This window comes from Lutra lutra, chromosome 4 (assembly GCF_902655055.1).
Source record: "Lutra lutra chromosome 4, mLutLut1.2, whole genome shotgun sequence".
NCBI lineage: Eukaryota > Metazoa > Chordata > Mammalia > Carnivora > Mustelidae > Lutra > Lutra lutra.
This window is the reverse complement of record NC_062281.1, coordinates 182275284-182288392: the sequence shown is the minus strand read 5'-3', so window position 1 is coordinate 182288392 and position 13109 is coordinate 182275284.

The window sequence follows — 13109 nt, the reverse complement described above, 5'->3', positions numbered from 1 at the left end:
TGGTTGACTCAGTCAGTGGAGCATGCAACTCTTGATTTTGGGGTCGTGGTTTCAAGCCCCATGTTGAGTATAGAAATTACTTTAAAGGGGCGCCTGGGTGGCTCAGTGGGTCAAAGCCTCTGCCTTCAGCTCAGGTCATGATCTCAGGGTCCTGGGATCGAGCCCTGCATCGGACTCTCTGCTCAGCAGGGAGCCTGCTTCCCCCTCTCTCTCTACCTGCCTCTATGCCTACTTGCAATCTCTCTCTTTCTCTCTCTCTGTTAAATAAATAAATAAAATCTTTTAAAAAGAGAGAAATTACTTTTTAAAAATAAATAAATAAAAATTAATTACTTAATTAATTAAAATAAAAACTTAAAAAAAAAAGAAACAGATACTACCTGGCACATGTTCTGTTTATGATCTAGCCTATGGTACTATGACTTACTCAATTTTATTACTTCTTTCAAAGAACCAACTTTTAGCATTGCTGATTTGCATTTCTACTCTTTTCTATTATTATTTCCCTCCCCCACGGGTTTGATTTGCTGTTCTTTTTCAGCCTCTTGATATGGACACTTTAATCATTAATTTTCAAGCCTTTCTCCTTTTCTAATAGATACATTTTTAAAAAAGATTTATGAGAGAAAGCACACAAGCCGAGGGAGGGACAGAAGGAGAGGGAGAGAATCTCAAGCAGCCTCTGACTCCCCACTGAGTGCAGAGCCTGATACGGGGCTCAGTCTTGACCCAAGCGGAAATCAAGTTGGATGCTTAACTGACTGAGCCACCCAGGCACCCCACTAATAAATATACATTTTACGGCTACAAATTTTCCTCCAACAGTTGTATTGGCTGCACCCCACAGTTTCAGTATGTCATATCTTCATTATCATTCAGTTCGAATGTTTTTGTTGTTTTTTTTTTAATTTTATTTATTTATTTGACAGAGAGAGATCACAAGTAGACAGAAAGGCAGGCAGAGAGAGGGAGGGAAGCAGGCTCCCTGCCGAGCAGAGAGCCCGATGCGGGACTCGATCCCAGGACCCTGAGATCACGACCCGAGCCGAAGGCAGCGGCCCAACCCACTGAGCCACCCAGGCGCCCCAGTTCGAATGTTTTTTTATTTCTTCTTTGACCGGTGTAATGTTTAATTGCCAGGCAGTTGGGGAATTTCTATTTTTCTTTTGTTATCCATGTACTTAAGCCCAGTCAGTTATGGTCAATTTGGATAAATGTTGCAGCTCATCTGCTTGAAGACATGTGAATTTTGAGTTCTCATGTCAAATTTGTTTAAAAGACAGCACTAATTGTTCATAGGCCTTCTTACATTATATCTCAGAGACAACCTCACAATCCTTCTCTATGCGAGGCTCCAAGTAGCCACTATCAGTCGATAGGAATAGGCACTCCGTATGGAACCCACTTCCTTCCTGTAGAGTGTAGGGGTGATGGGCAAGTTTCAACGCCTGCACTCAAATCCCAGCTCTACCATCTTCTCGCTACATGATCTTGGGCAAGCTGACCTAACATCTTCGATTCTCAGATTCTGGTCTACAAAATGCTAAAATACTCCCCCTGCTACCTGTAGTTGTGAAATTAAATAAGAATGAAGTGTTTAGCTCAGTGATTGTCATCTAGTAAACACCCTCTAGCCAGACAAATAGGCCCCTGCCCAGATTCTGAACTCTTCCCCCTTCCAGCTGAGGTCTGCTCACCCTTCATGGCCCTAGGAGAAGCCACCCCTTCTCTGGGAAGCTGTTGCTATGGAGCCTTTGCCTGTTCTTGTTTGACTGTCTGGCAACTGAACTTTGATTCCCATTCTAGAGGAATCCTTTCCTTAGGTGTCATGGCAAGTGGCAGGAATGCCTCCCATTTTATTATTATTATTTTTTTAAGTAGGCTCCATGCCCGGTGAGGACCCAGCTTGGTGCTTGAATTCACAACCCTGAAATCAAGACCTCAGCTGAGGAAGACAAACCATAAGAGACTCTTAATCTTAGGAAACAAACTGAAGTTTGCTGGATGGGGGAGGGGTAACTGGGTGATGGACACTAGGGAGGGTATGTGTTGTAATGAGCACCAGGTATTATATAAGACTGGTGAATCACAGACCTGTACTCCTGAAACAAATAATACAAGATATGTTAATTAATTGAATTTAAATTTTAAAAATTTGGGAAGAGATGTTATTTTTTTTTAAAGATTTTATTTATTTATTTGACAGAGAGAAATCACAAGTAGGCAGAGAGGCAGGCAGAGAGAGAGGAGGAAGCAGGCTCCCTGCTGAGCAGAAAGCCCAATGTGGGGCTTGAACCCAGGACCTGGGATCATGACCTGAGCCGAAGGCAGCGGCTTAACCCACTGAGCCACCCAGGCGCCCCAAGAGATGTTATTTTAATGGATGAGAAAATGGAAGCTCAGAGAGGTTGAACTGATTTGCCCTTTGTCACAAAGCAAGGAAGTCACAGGACAGGGTGGAGAGCCATCCTGCAATCTTCCTTGGAAAGCGAGAACTCCAGCACCCCTAGGGGTCCAGCCCAACTCATGTCCCCCCTACCTTGCCTCTCTTCTGCTGCCTAGAGCCTCATTTTGCCCTTGCCCTTCTCCATCCCAAATCTGGTGATAAGGAGCTGGTAGGCACAGGAAGGAAACACCAGCTCCCCACCACCCCAGGCAATTGCTCAAACAAAAGATGATGCAAATATGTGCTCAGGAACTCTGCAAGGCAAATGTCCACTGCTTCCCTGACTAGTTATAAAAATGGAAATATCGGGGCAATTCAATTTATAGACTCCTGGGCTGGGCTTTCTCTGGCCACTCCGCACCCCTCAGCTTCAAGGGTCTCTTGAATCAGTGTTTCCCAGACTTGGGGTTTCACAAAACTGCATGCCATCAAAAAAAAAAAGGACACAAGAATGGATATAAAATTACCAGTAAGGGAGTTAAAAACCACAATTCCTGGCATCTTAGCTTCATCCTTCTAGAAACTAAGGACATTGAACCCCATAAGAGGGCTACACTTAACTTTATTGAATAGCCACACCTGTTCTTTGTTCTTTTGTTGTTGTTGCTAACACAACAGAGCCACAGTTGTCCGAAGGGCTACCGCAGCAGGTGGCTGACCATTTTTTACTGGAAACTCTTCAAAGAAAGAAGCTAGGCTGGTTAACCTGCAGTCTCAGCCAGCCCAACTCTTCCTTATTCTAGAACAATCTAAGCTGCCTGTAATTCATGCTTGTTCTGTGCTCGGACCACAGATAGGGTCTTCCATGACGTGGGAGGCAGTCGCTGTTCTCAGCCTCATTTCACAAGTGATGGCTAATTGAGTGACAGCGGGGATTAAATGTGAATCTCTCTAGCTCTAAGACTACTGCCCTATCATCCCTCTCCAAGAAATGTGGATGGACAGGGGTACAAAAAGCATCACACACTAAACTTTAGGGAGAGGATCCTACGAACAAAGTTGTTGAACAAATAGAACAGACTGTTGAGATGAGGATCTAGAAGTTTCCAGGGAACTTGGATACACATAGTGGTTAGACCCATGGAATGCATATTGGGAATTCTTTGCCATGTTATTACTATCCCTCTGTTGAAAGACTCATACAAGAAACTGTAGAGGTCACTTTTAGGCAACAGGCTTGAGCAACGGAAGCCTGAGTAAGATACAAGTAATGTACAAGTCCACAGTGACTGCCCAGCTGAATCCAAACAGGCTCATTAGATGACCCACCCACAGGCCCTCGCTGACCAATGGGCTACTTACAACCAGGAACAGGTATCACAAAAACTAAATTCCACATGTTCCCATACCCCCTCACTCCCCCTCTTAGAGGTGGGCAGCCCCCACCCCACCTCCCAGCAGAATCTCTCCTTTGCTGTCCTGCCTGCTGCTCCCTGGCAGTGTATTCCAGAAACTTCTACACCCTTTGTTCTGCCTTGGGTTAATTCTTCACCACCCACGCTACTTGCCTCCACCCCACCCAGTCGTCCCACAGAAACCCCTATATATGTTTTACCAAGCTTTACCATTTGCTCAAATTTTCCACATGTGCTTTATCTCTCTGTGTGTCAGCACTGGCTGATAGAAATTTTCCAGGAAGATGGACATGTTTTATACCTGCACTGTCCGACACCGTAGCGACTAGTCACCAGTGGTTACTGAGCACTTAACGTGGTTAGTGTAACTGAGAAACTGAGTTATTTATTTTTGCCTAAGTTAAATTTAAGTATAAAGAGCTACATGTGGCTAGTGGTTACGACTTTGGATGACACAGCCCTAGGTGTTACAGGAAGGATGTTAGGGTTCGAAGCCCAGGGCCAAGAAAGAATTCTTTAGACATCTTTGGCACAAAAAGGTGGTTTTATTAAAGCCCGGGGACAGGACCCGTGGGCAGAAAGAGCTGCACTGAAGTTGTGAGGCTTGACTGATTATACAGTTTCAAGTTTCAAGTAGGGAGGGGGTTAGGGGTAGCCTAACCCAGGTATTTTGGAAACAAGTTTTCCAGGATCCTGAGGGGGCTAGCCATTGTTAGGAAAGGTCATTCATTATTGTTTAGTGATATAGGAAACAAAGGCAGAAAAGAAATTATTAAATTTCCTTACTACCTACAGCCCATTGACAAGTCCTTGCAACAGGCAGAGTGACATTCCTCTAGGGACTCAACTGCCTTGATGCTAACACTTTGCTAAGGGCAAAAGGCAATCCAAGACAGACACCCCCTGCAAAATCCTATAAGCCTACTATAACATATAAAAGTTCTTGGGGCACCTGGGTGGCTCAGTGGATTAAGCCTTTGCCTTCGGCCAGGACAGGACATCCTGGAATCGAGCCCCATGTCCCGCTCTCTGCTCAGCAGGGAGTAGGGAGCCTGCTTCCCCCTCTCTCTCTGAGTGCCTCTCTGCCTACTTGTGATCTCTCTCTCTCTCTCTCTCTCTGTCAAAAAAATAAATAAAATATTAAAAAAAAAAAAGATTCTTTTGGAAACTTCCTCTATCTCTACCCCCCAAGATATATGTTGGCAACCATCCCCCAAGCATATGGCCCACGGATATACATCTGAAGGGTCTCACGACTCAGGTGTTATTAGATGGTAATGAATGACATTTCCCCAACAATAGCTAGCCCCCCCCGCAAGGTCCTGGAAACCCTGCTTCCAAAATTCCTTAGAGACTTACGCTAACCCTAACCCCCTCCCAACTTGAAAGCATATAATGGGCCACTCCTCACGGCCCCAGTGCAGCTCTTTTGCTCACGGGTCCTGAATCTGTACTTTGATAAAAATCACCTTTCCCACCAAAGACATCTCAAGGGTCTCTAGGATTCTTTCTTAGCCGTTGGCTCTGAACCCTAACATCTTTCCTCCATCATTTAGTAAACCCTAATTCATGAGACCCTTCAGATGTATTATCAGTGGGCCAAATGCTTCGATGATGATTCTTACCATGTATCTGGAGGGGTGGGGTAAAGATAAAAGGAGCTTCCAAAGGAGTTTCTATATGTTTAAAGTAGACCCACAAGATCCTGGAGGGCCAGGCTAAGTAAGATTTGCCTTTTGCCCGTAGCAAAGCATCAATGGCAAGGTAGTTGAGTCCCTAGAGGAAGATCCCTCTGCCTGTTTCAAGGTTTTGTCAATGGGCTCTAAGTAGGAAAGAAATTCAATAATTTTTCTTCTGTTTTTGTTTCCCACATCATATGTAAACACACTCTTTTATTTTGCTGAACCATGTAAAAATAAGTTGCAAATCACTATATTGCATATCAGAAACTAATATGACACTGTGTGCTAATTATACTGGAATTAAAATTTAAAGCTTAATTTTAAAAAAAGAAAGAAAGAAAATAAGTTGCAGACATCATGACACTCCACCCCTAAATACTTCAGTTTACAGTCCTTCAGAACAAGGACGTTTTCTTGTGTAATTAGGGTACCAATACCACAACTGAGAATTTTTTTTACAGCAAAGTTATTGAGATATAATTCACATACAATATAATTCACCCACTTCAAGTACACAATTCAGTGGGGTTTTTTTTGGCATATTCACAGTTGTGAAACTGTAGGGGCCCAGGGCAGACTGCCCCAAGATGAGACACTTTGGCATAAAGATTATTTTTGAGTCAAAAGTAATCAAAACCCAACAGGTGCCAAAAAAGCTCTCTGCCTCCCCCTCCAACTGCCTAAATTTACACTGGAAAGGAAAACCTGCACCGGGAAGAGAGCTATGAAGAGAGGCTCCCCTTTACCCGAGAAACTTAACTTCAACCCTTGTTTTTCCAAACATCTGCTTCCTGCTAATGGTCTTCCTCCCCTTTGTATCCACAGGCCCCATCCCTCTCCTTGGCTCATGTAAGCTACAGGTTGCCAAAGTCTTTGGAATTTCCATGTCCCTATGGATTCCTCCTTACATATATATACCTGTTAAATCTGATTTTCTCTTATTAATCCATCTCGTGTCATTTGATTCTAAGTCTAGCTAGGACCATAGAGCAGAGGGAGATCTTCCTCTCTGACAAAACTATTACCACATTTAATTTAATTTTTAAAACATATTTATTTATTTTTGCGAAAGAGAGTGAGAGAGCGGGCGCGCAAGCATGAGAGTTCGAGGGGGCAGAAGCAGTGGGGGGGGCAGGGCAAAGAGGGAGAAGCAGACTCCCTGATATGGGCAAGGAGCAGGGAGCCCAATATGGGGTTCAATTCCGGAACCCTGGGTTCATGACCCGAGCTGAAGGCAGATGCTTAACCAACTGAGCCACCCAGGCACCCTCACCACAGTTAATTTTAGAACACTTTTACCCCCCTAGAAAGAGACATGTACTCATTAGCAGTGACTCTCCTCTCTGATCCCCAGTGCTCCCCCTCCATCAACCCTAGCCCTAGGCAACTACCAATCTACTTTCCATCTTCATGGATTTGCCTGTTTTGGACATCCATGAAGGGAATTATACCGCATGTGGCCCTTTGTGACTGGCTTCTTTCATTAGCATAACGTTCTTAAGCATAACGTTCTTAAGGTCCACCCATGTTGTGGTAAGCATCAGACCTTCGTTCCTTTTTTTTTTTTAATCATTAGCGAGTTAAAATTCACATAACATAAAATTCATCACTTTAAACTACATAATTCAGTGACTTGCAGTAAATTCACAAAGCTGGACAACCATGACCACTTCCTAGTTCTAGAACATTTTCATCACCCGCACAAGAATCCTATACCCATTAAGCAGGCACTCCCTATTCCCCTCTGCATCTGGAATGTATACACAGCATTCTGTTTTTATGATAGCGCAGGTTCTGCCATTCAAACATCTAACGCAATTGTGTTTTTGTAAAGCTGCTTTACACATTTGTATGACTTTAGTATTTAACAGAGAGATGTTGAGTGCCATTTAAGGATTTGACCATGTACTTATTAAGAGTTTCCGTGTAGGGGGGTGGGAGGTTGGGTGAGCCTGGTGGTGGGTATTATGGAGGGCATGTATTGCATGGAGCACTGGGTGTGGTGCATAAACAATAAATTCTGTTACACTGAAAAGAAATTTTTTAAAAAGGGGGGGGCTTCCGTGTGCCAAAAAATATCCTCTGGTCTTAAAGAGGGAACAAAGGTGGATGCTGGGTGATCAAACCAATGAGACACAGAAAGTGTCCATCATCATTTTAAATTTGGAAGGTTGGCTGGGTTGGTGATGGTTTTAACAGTGTATCCCTGCATCCAGCCAAAACCCAGAGTACAGCGGCCTAGCCAGCCTGGGAGAAGCTAGCGACACAAGTTAGAGTCGCACAGCCATAGGATCCCAGCCAGGAGCTAGTCATATAATTGATGCCATGTCACACTTAAAGGTGATCACTGCATGCCTAGCCAAAGCCTCTACTTGTAATTTTACATTAACAGAGGTAATTCCTGAGACAAATGTGACTAAAGAATAAAGCCACCAAGAAGCCCTCTTTGTGGGCACCTGGGTGGCTCAGTGGGTTAAGCCTCTGCCTTTGGCTCAGGTCATGATCTCAGGGTCCTGGAATCAAGCCCCACAGCGGGCTTTCTGCTCAGCAGGGAGCCTGCTTCCTCCCCTCTCTCTGCCTGCCTCTCTATCTACTTGTGATCTCTGTCTGTCAAATAAATAAATAAAATCTTTAAAAAATAAAAAAAATAAAAAAATAAATAAAAAAAAAAAGAAGCCCTCTTTGTGGGACACCTGGGTGACTCAGTCAGTTAAGCGTCTGCCTTCAGCTCAGGTCGTGATCCCAGGGTCCTGGGACAAAGTCCTGCATCAGGCTCCCTGCTCAGCGGGGACTCTGCTCCCTCCCTCTTCCTGCAGCTTCCCCTGCTTCTGCTCTCTCTTCTCTATCTGACAAATAAATAAAATCTTAAAAAAAAAAAAAAAAGAAGCCTTCTTTGTTTGAGGTCTAGCCTTAACAATATTCTAATTATAAGGAATCACTGGCAAGCAGGAGAAAACTTGTCAAGAGATAAGGGCCCAGGGTGCCTGGGTGGCTCAGTGGGTTAAAGCCTCTACCTTCGGCTCAGGTCACGATCTCGGGGTCCTGGGATCGAGCCCCTCATTGGGCTCTCTGCTCAGCAGGGAGCCTGCTTCCCTTCCTCTCTCTCTGCCTGCCTCTCCACCTACTTATGATCTCTTTCTGTCAAATAAATAAATAAAATCTTAAAAAAAAAAAAAAGGAGAGATAAGGGTCCCCCCAAGTACATTATCCAATCCAGTCATAAAGCACAGCCAACCATTATCTTCACGACGTCCAGTTTACCCCATGGAGTGGGGTACACTCTGGCTTTTAAGGAAAAATTTCATCATCCCAGCTACACAGAATTGGTCAAGGTGGTAGTTGAGTTATACAGTTGTTGGGGGATTGATCCCATTTTTCAGCTGTTCAAATAATCACATGCCCATGGGGTCCTGTTATGATCCCCACAGAATAATAAGCAAGAAGATCATCTTACATGATAAGATGATACATGAGCTATTGTGGCAATTTCTCTGAAGTTTACCTCAAGTTGTCTGGCTCAGGCAAACATTTGAGGACAATCAAAACTAGGATTTAACATCCACAAAAGTGGGTTATTGAAACATCATTTTTCCTCTAAAATAACCCTCATTTCCAGAGATAACCAAACCAAGACTAATTTGCTTGCAAAACAAGTCCAGTTTTAACAAATTGGTCTAATTATTTACATAAGCTCAGCAAGAATAGTGAGTGGTCATCTGGATCTTTCAGAATCTGCTTTGCTGGAACTTTTATAAGGAATCTCTAGTTTGAACTCTTAGTAGCCTCTCCAAGTCAGAAGCCAAGCCCAGTACTTGCCATCAGACATGCCTGGAACACCTGTCGATCTGGGTCAATTCATCTTCCTAAGATCCCCAGAGGACGCTGAGCTTCCCGCCAGGAAGTGACATTCTTGACTCACCTGAGGCTACTGGGAACTCGGTAGGCGAGGTATCAGGCCAACATTTCCAAGGGCTCTATGGCTCCGGGTTTCATAAAATCAACCTCAGTTCCTGAAAGCTGTTTGGTTATATATGAGTCTATTCATGTCTTTCTCAAATATGACATTCTAGTCAAAGCCTTGGTAAAATAACCAATGTTTACAATGGTGTCCTGTTACCAGGAGAACAGAGTCTTACTGAGCTTATGCAAATGACTAGGGTTGCCTTGAGAGAAAGAATACGCACTGAGACCTTTTGAATTTCAGAGGGTTCAGGTAGAGAGAAAAGTTAAATGCTTTTATTTGTTTTATTATTTCTGCATATCACTGACATCTTTTTTTTTTTTTAAGATTTTATTTATTTGAGAGAGAGAGAGAGAGAGAGATCACAAGTAGGCAGAGAGGCAGGCAGAGAGAGAGGGGGAAGCAGGCTCCCCGCTGAGCAGAGAGCCCGATTCGGGGCTCGATCCCAGGACCCTGAGACCATGACCTGAGCTGAAGGCAGAGGCTTAAATTAACCCACTGAGCCACCCAGGTGTACCAGCATATCACTGATGTCTTTTTTCTTTTTTTTTTTTAATCACTGATGTCTTAAGAGAAAGTTTCCTTAGCCTGGAAGACCAAATATTAGAGAAGCAGCAATGTTTCAACCAAGAGTTACAAAAAACTATAATCTTTTTTTCCTGATTCACTTAGTCCCATGTCCTATTCTTGTTTGGTTTGAATACAGCTTTAGTTAGTTCTGGAAATTCTTACCTGTTTCAGTTGTAGAATTTTAAAGATTTTAAAAACCTGTATCTGTCCTAAGTCCCTTATGGAAATCTCCTTGAGGATGAACTATTTAACAAGAGAATAAAAACAATAACTATACATGACAAAGACTATAAAAAAGGGGATATGGTTAAAGATCTGATGAGAGACTACAACACAGCGGTCAAGGATGTCCGGTTATTTCTGTGACACTACACTTCAATAATCAAAATCTCAAGTGATGACCTTATATGAAACCATTAGAACTTTAGGAATTGCTTATCATCTCTAGAATAGTTATAGCATTTACCCAAATATAACCTAAGGCTCAGCATTTGTTTAACAGTGCTCTGAGAGTAACTTAAATAAATAAAAAGGCCAAATGCAAATAAAAAGGCCTACTGAGTGAAAGAGACTTTATTTACAATTTAAATCTTGGGAGTTTGTTAAAACCTTAGGAAGTTTTAGAGCACAGGCCTAAATAGGATTAGGGATGGTCAAAGACTAGATGAAGGCAAAACACGGAAACTGGTTCCTCTGCTCAGGCAAAAAGAAAACAACTGTTTACGTTTTCTTATCAAGAGCAGACCCAACAATCCAAGAAAACTGTGTCCGTTTAACAGATAGAAAGCAAACTATAATCTTTTTTTCCTGATTCACTTATCTATACCAATATACTTTCTATATACACAATCTATACCAATATACTTTCAAAATCCATTCACTTCTGGACTCCTGGGTGGCTCAGTCAGTTAAGCGTCTGCCTTGGGCTCAGGTCATGATCCCAGGGTTCTGGGATTGAGTCCCACAGCAGGCTCCTTGCTCAGCGGGGAGCCTGAGCCTCCCTCAGCCTGCTGCTCTCCCTCTCTCTGACAAATAAATACATAAAATCTTTTTTTAATTTTTATTTATTTTAATTTTTTAAAGATTTTATGTATTTATTTGACAGAGAGAGATCACAAGTAGACAGAGAGGCAGGCAGAGAGAGAAGAGGAAGCAGGCTCCCTGCTGAGCAGAGAGCCCGATGTGAGGCTCTATCCCAGGACCCTGAGATCATGACCTGAGCCGAAGGCAGAGGCTTAACCCACTGAGCCACCCAGGCACCCCATATAAAATCTTTTTTTTTTAAATACATTCATTTCAATCTTAGTCCATCCTGTCCATACCTAAAATTCCTTTCCAAAGATTTCCTATCACAAACATTCTACAACTTTCTTTTGGGTTCAGATTTTGCCCAGGCCATTTTTCTCCAAACACCCATCTTATTTAGGACAAAATTACCTGTTTGTTTTGTGGGTTTTTTTTTTTCAAGATTTTATTAGTCAGAGAGAGCGTGGATGAGCTTACAAGCCGGGAGGTGGGGTGGGTGGGGTGGGGTGTGGAACAGGCTCCCAGCTGAGCAGGGAGCCAGATGTGGGATTTGATCACAGGATCCTGGGATCATGACCCGAGCCAAAGGCAGATGCTTAACCGACTGAGCCACCGAGACCTCCCTACCTTCTTTAACCCTCAAAAAAAAATGCATTCCCATTCCTTATAACTTTCTTACATATCCCCTACTTTTCTCCATACAGAGTTGCTTCCCATATTTCCATCAGTCTTCATTACATTTAGTTGAATTTTGCACTTTTTTAGAAAACTCAGTTTCCAGTAAAGACTAAACTCATTTGATGGCAAATTTCTCAATCAGTTAAGCACAAATCATGTTTACAAACAAACTCATATATCCTTCATTTTTTTCAGTAAGTAGTCAAAAGCACAAACCCACATCCAGTACTCAGTGCTTTAGCACTTTATTCTATCTGGAAGAGACCTAGATGTCCAATGAATTTAATTCCACTTATCATCCAAGCAAAACTTTAAAGTTTCAGGTTATCAAAGACTTTGAAAAATATCTTAATAATTACCCATGAAATCTCTGAGACAAGACAAGATTAACCATCATTTTAGGTCATCTTTTTTTTTTTTTTTTTTTAAGATTTTATTTATTTATTTGACAGAAACACAGCGAGAGTAGGACACAAGCAGGGGGAGTGGGAGAGGGAGAAACAGGCTTCCCACAGAGCAGGGAGCCTGATTTGGGGCCAGATCCCAGGAACCCCAGCATCATGACCTGAGCCAAAGGCAGATGCTCAACAACTGAACCACCCAGGTGCTCCTTAGATCTTTTTGCTAACACATTGTAACAAAGATAACAAGAGCTTATTTGACCTTCACTAAATCTTGGTAGAATTAAAGTTTCACACTTAGTGTTAATAACTTTAAAAACATAACTATCTTAATTAAACCAACAAACAGCTTAAATACCGAATTATGTTCCCTGCATCTTCCCCATTGCCAATTTTTACCTGAGACACAGGCAGAGAAATCTGGAGTGGGTGGTATTAGGTCTAGGGGGCGCTCTTCTTGCTCCTTGACAGTGAGGGGAGAAGGAGCCACGGTGCAGGAGGCACTGTGGTTGGTACAGAAGCCAATTATGCCGGCTGTACCCCAGGTGGAGCAGAAACACGAGGTAGGGGAGGGGGAGGCAGAAGAGGGGAAGTGCTGCCAGAAGGTGGAGAAGGTTTGAGGTTCTATAGCTAATCAGCTCCAACAGAGGAACAGATGCCATGTTTTCCTGCCAACATGGAATTATGCAGTCCATGTCAGGCTAAGACAGGGAATTTCCTCCAAAGAAAGGGAATTTCAGCAGCTGCTTGGGAATATTCCTTAAAGTTCCTGTCCCGAGGCGGAGTAACCATAGTTGCCTCCAGTTACAGCCATTAACCCAGGAAATGAGTGATGGAGAAGCTTCCACATCTATTATTAATAGGAGGAACAGAGAGAGAGTCAGATTCCCCTTTGTCTGGGAGGGCCTGTGTTTCCTCCAGCAACCTAGGTTTCCTCGGAGGAGACCTTTTTAGATAACTATCATCCATATGTCAGGAGGGATTTTTATG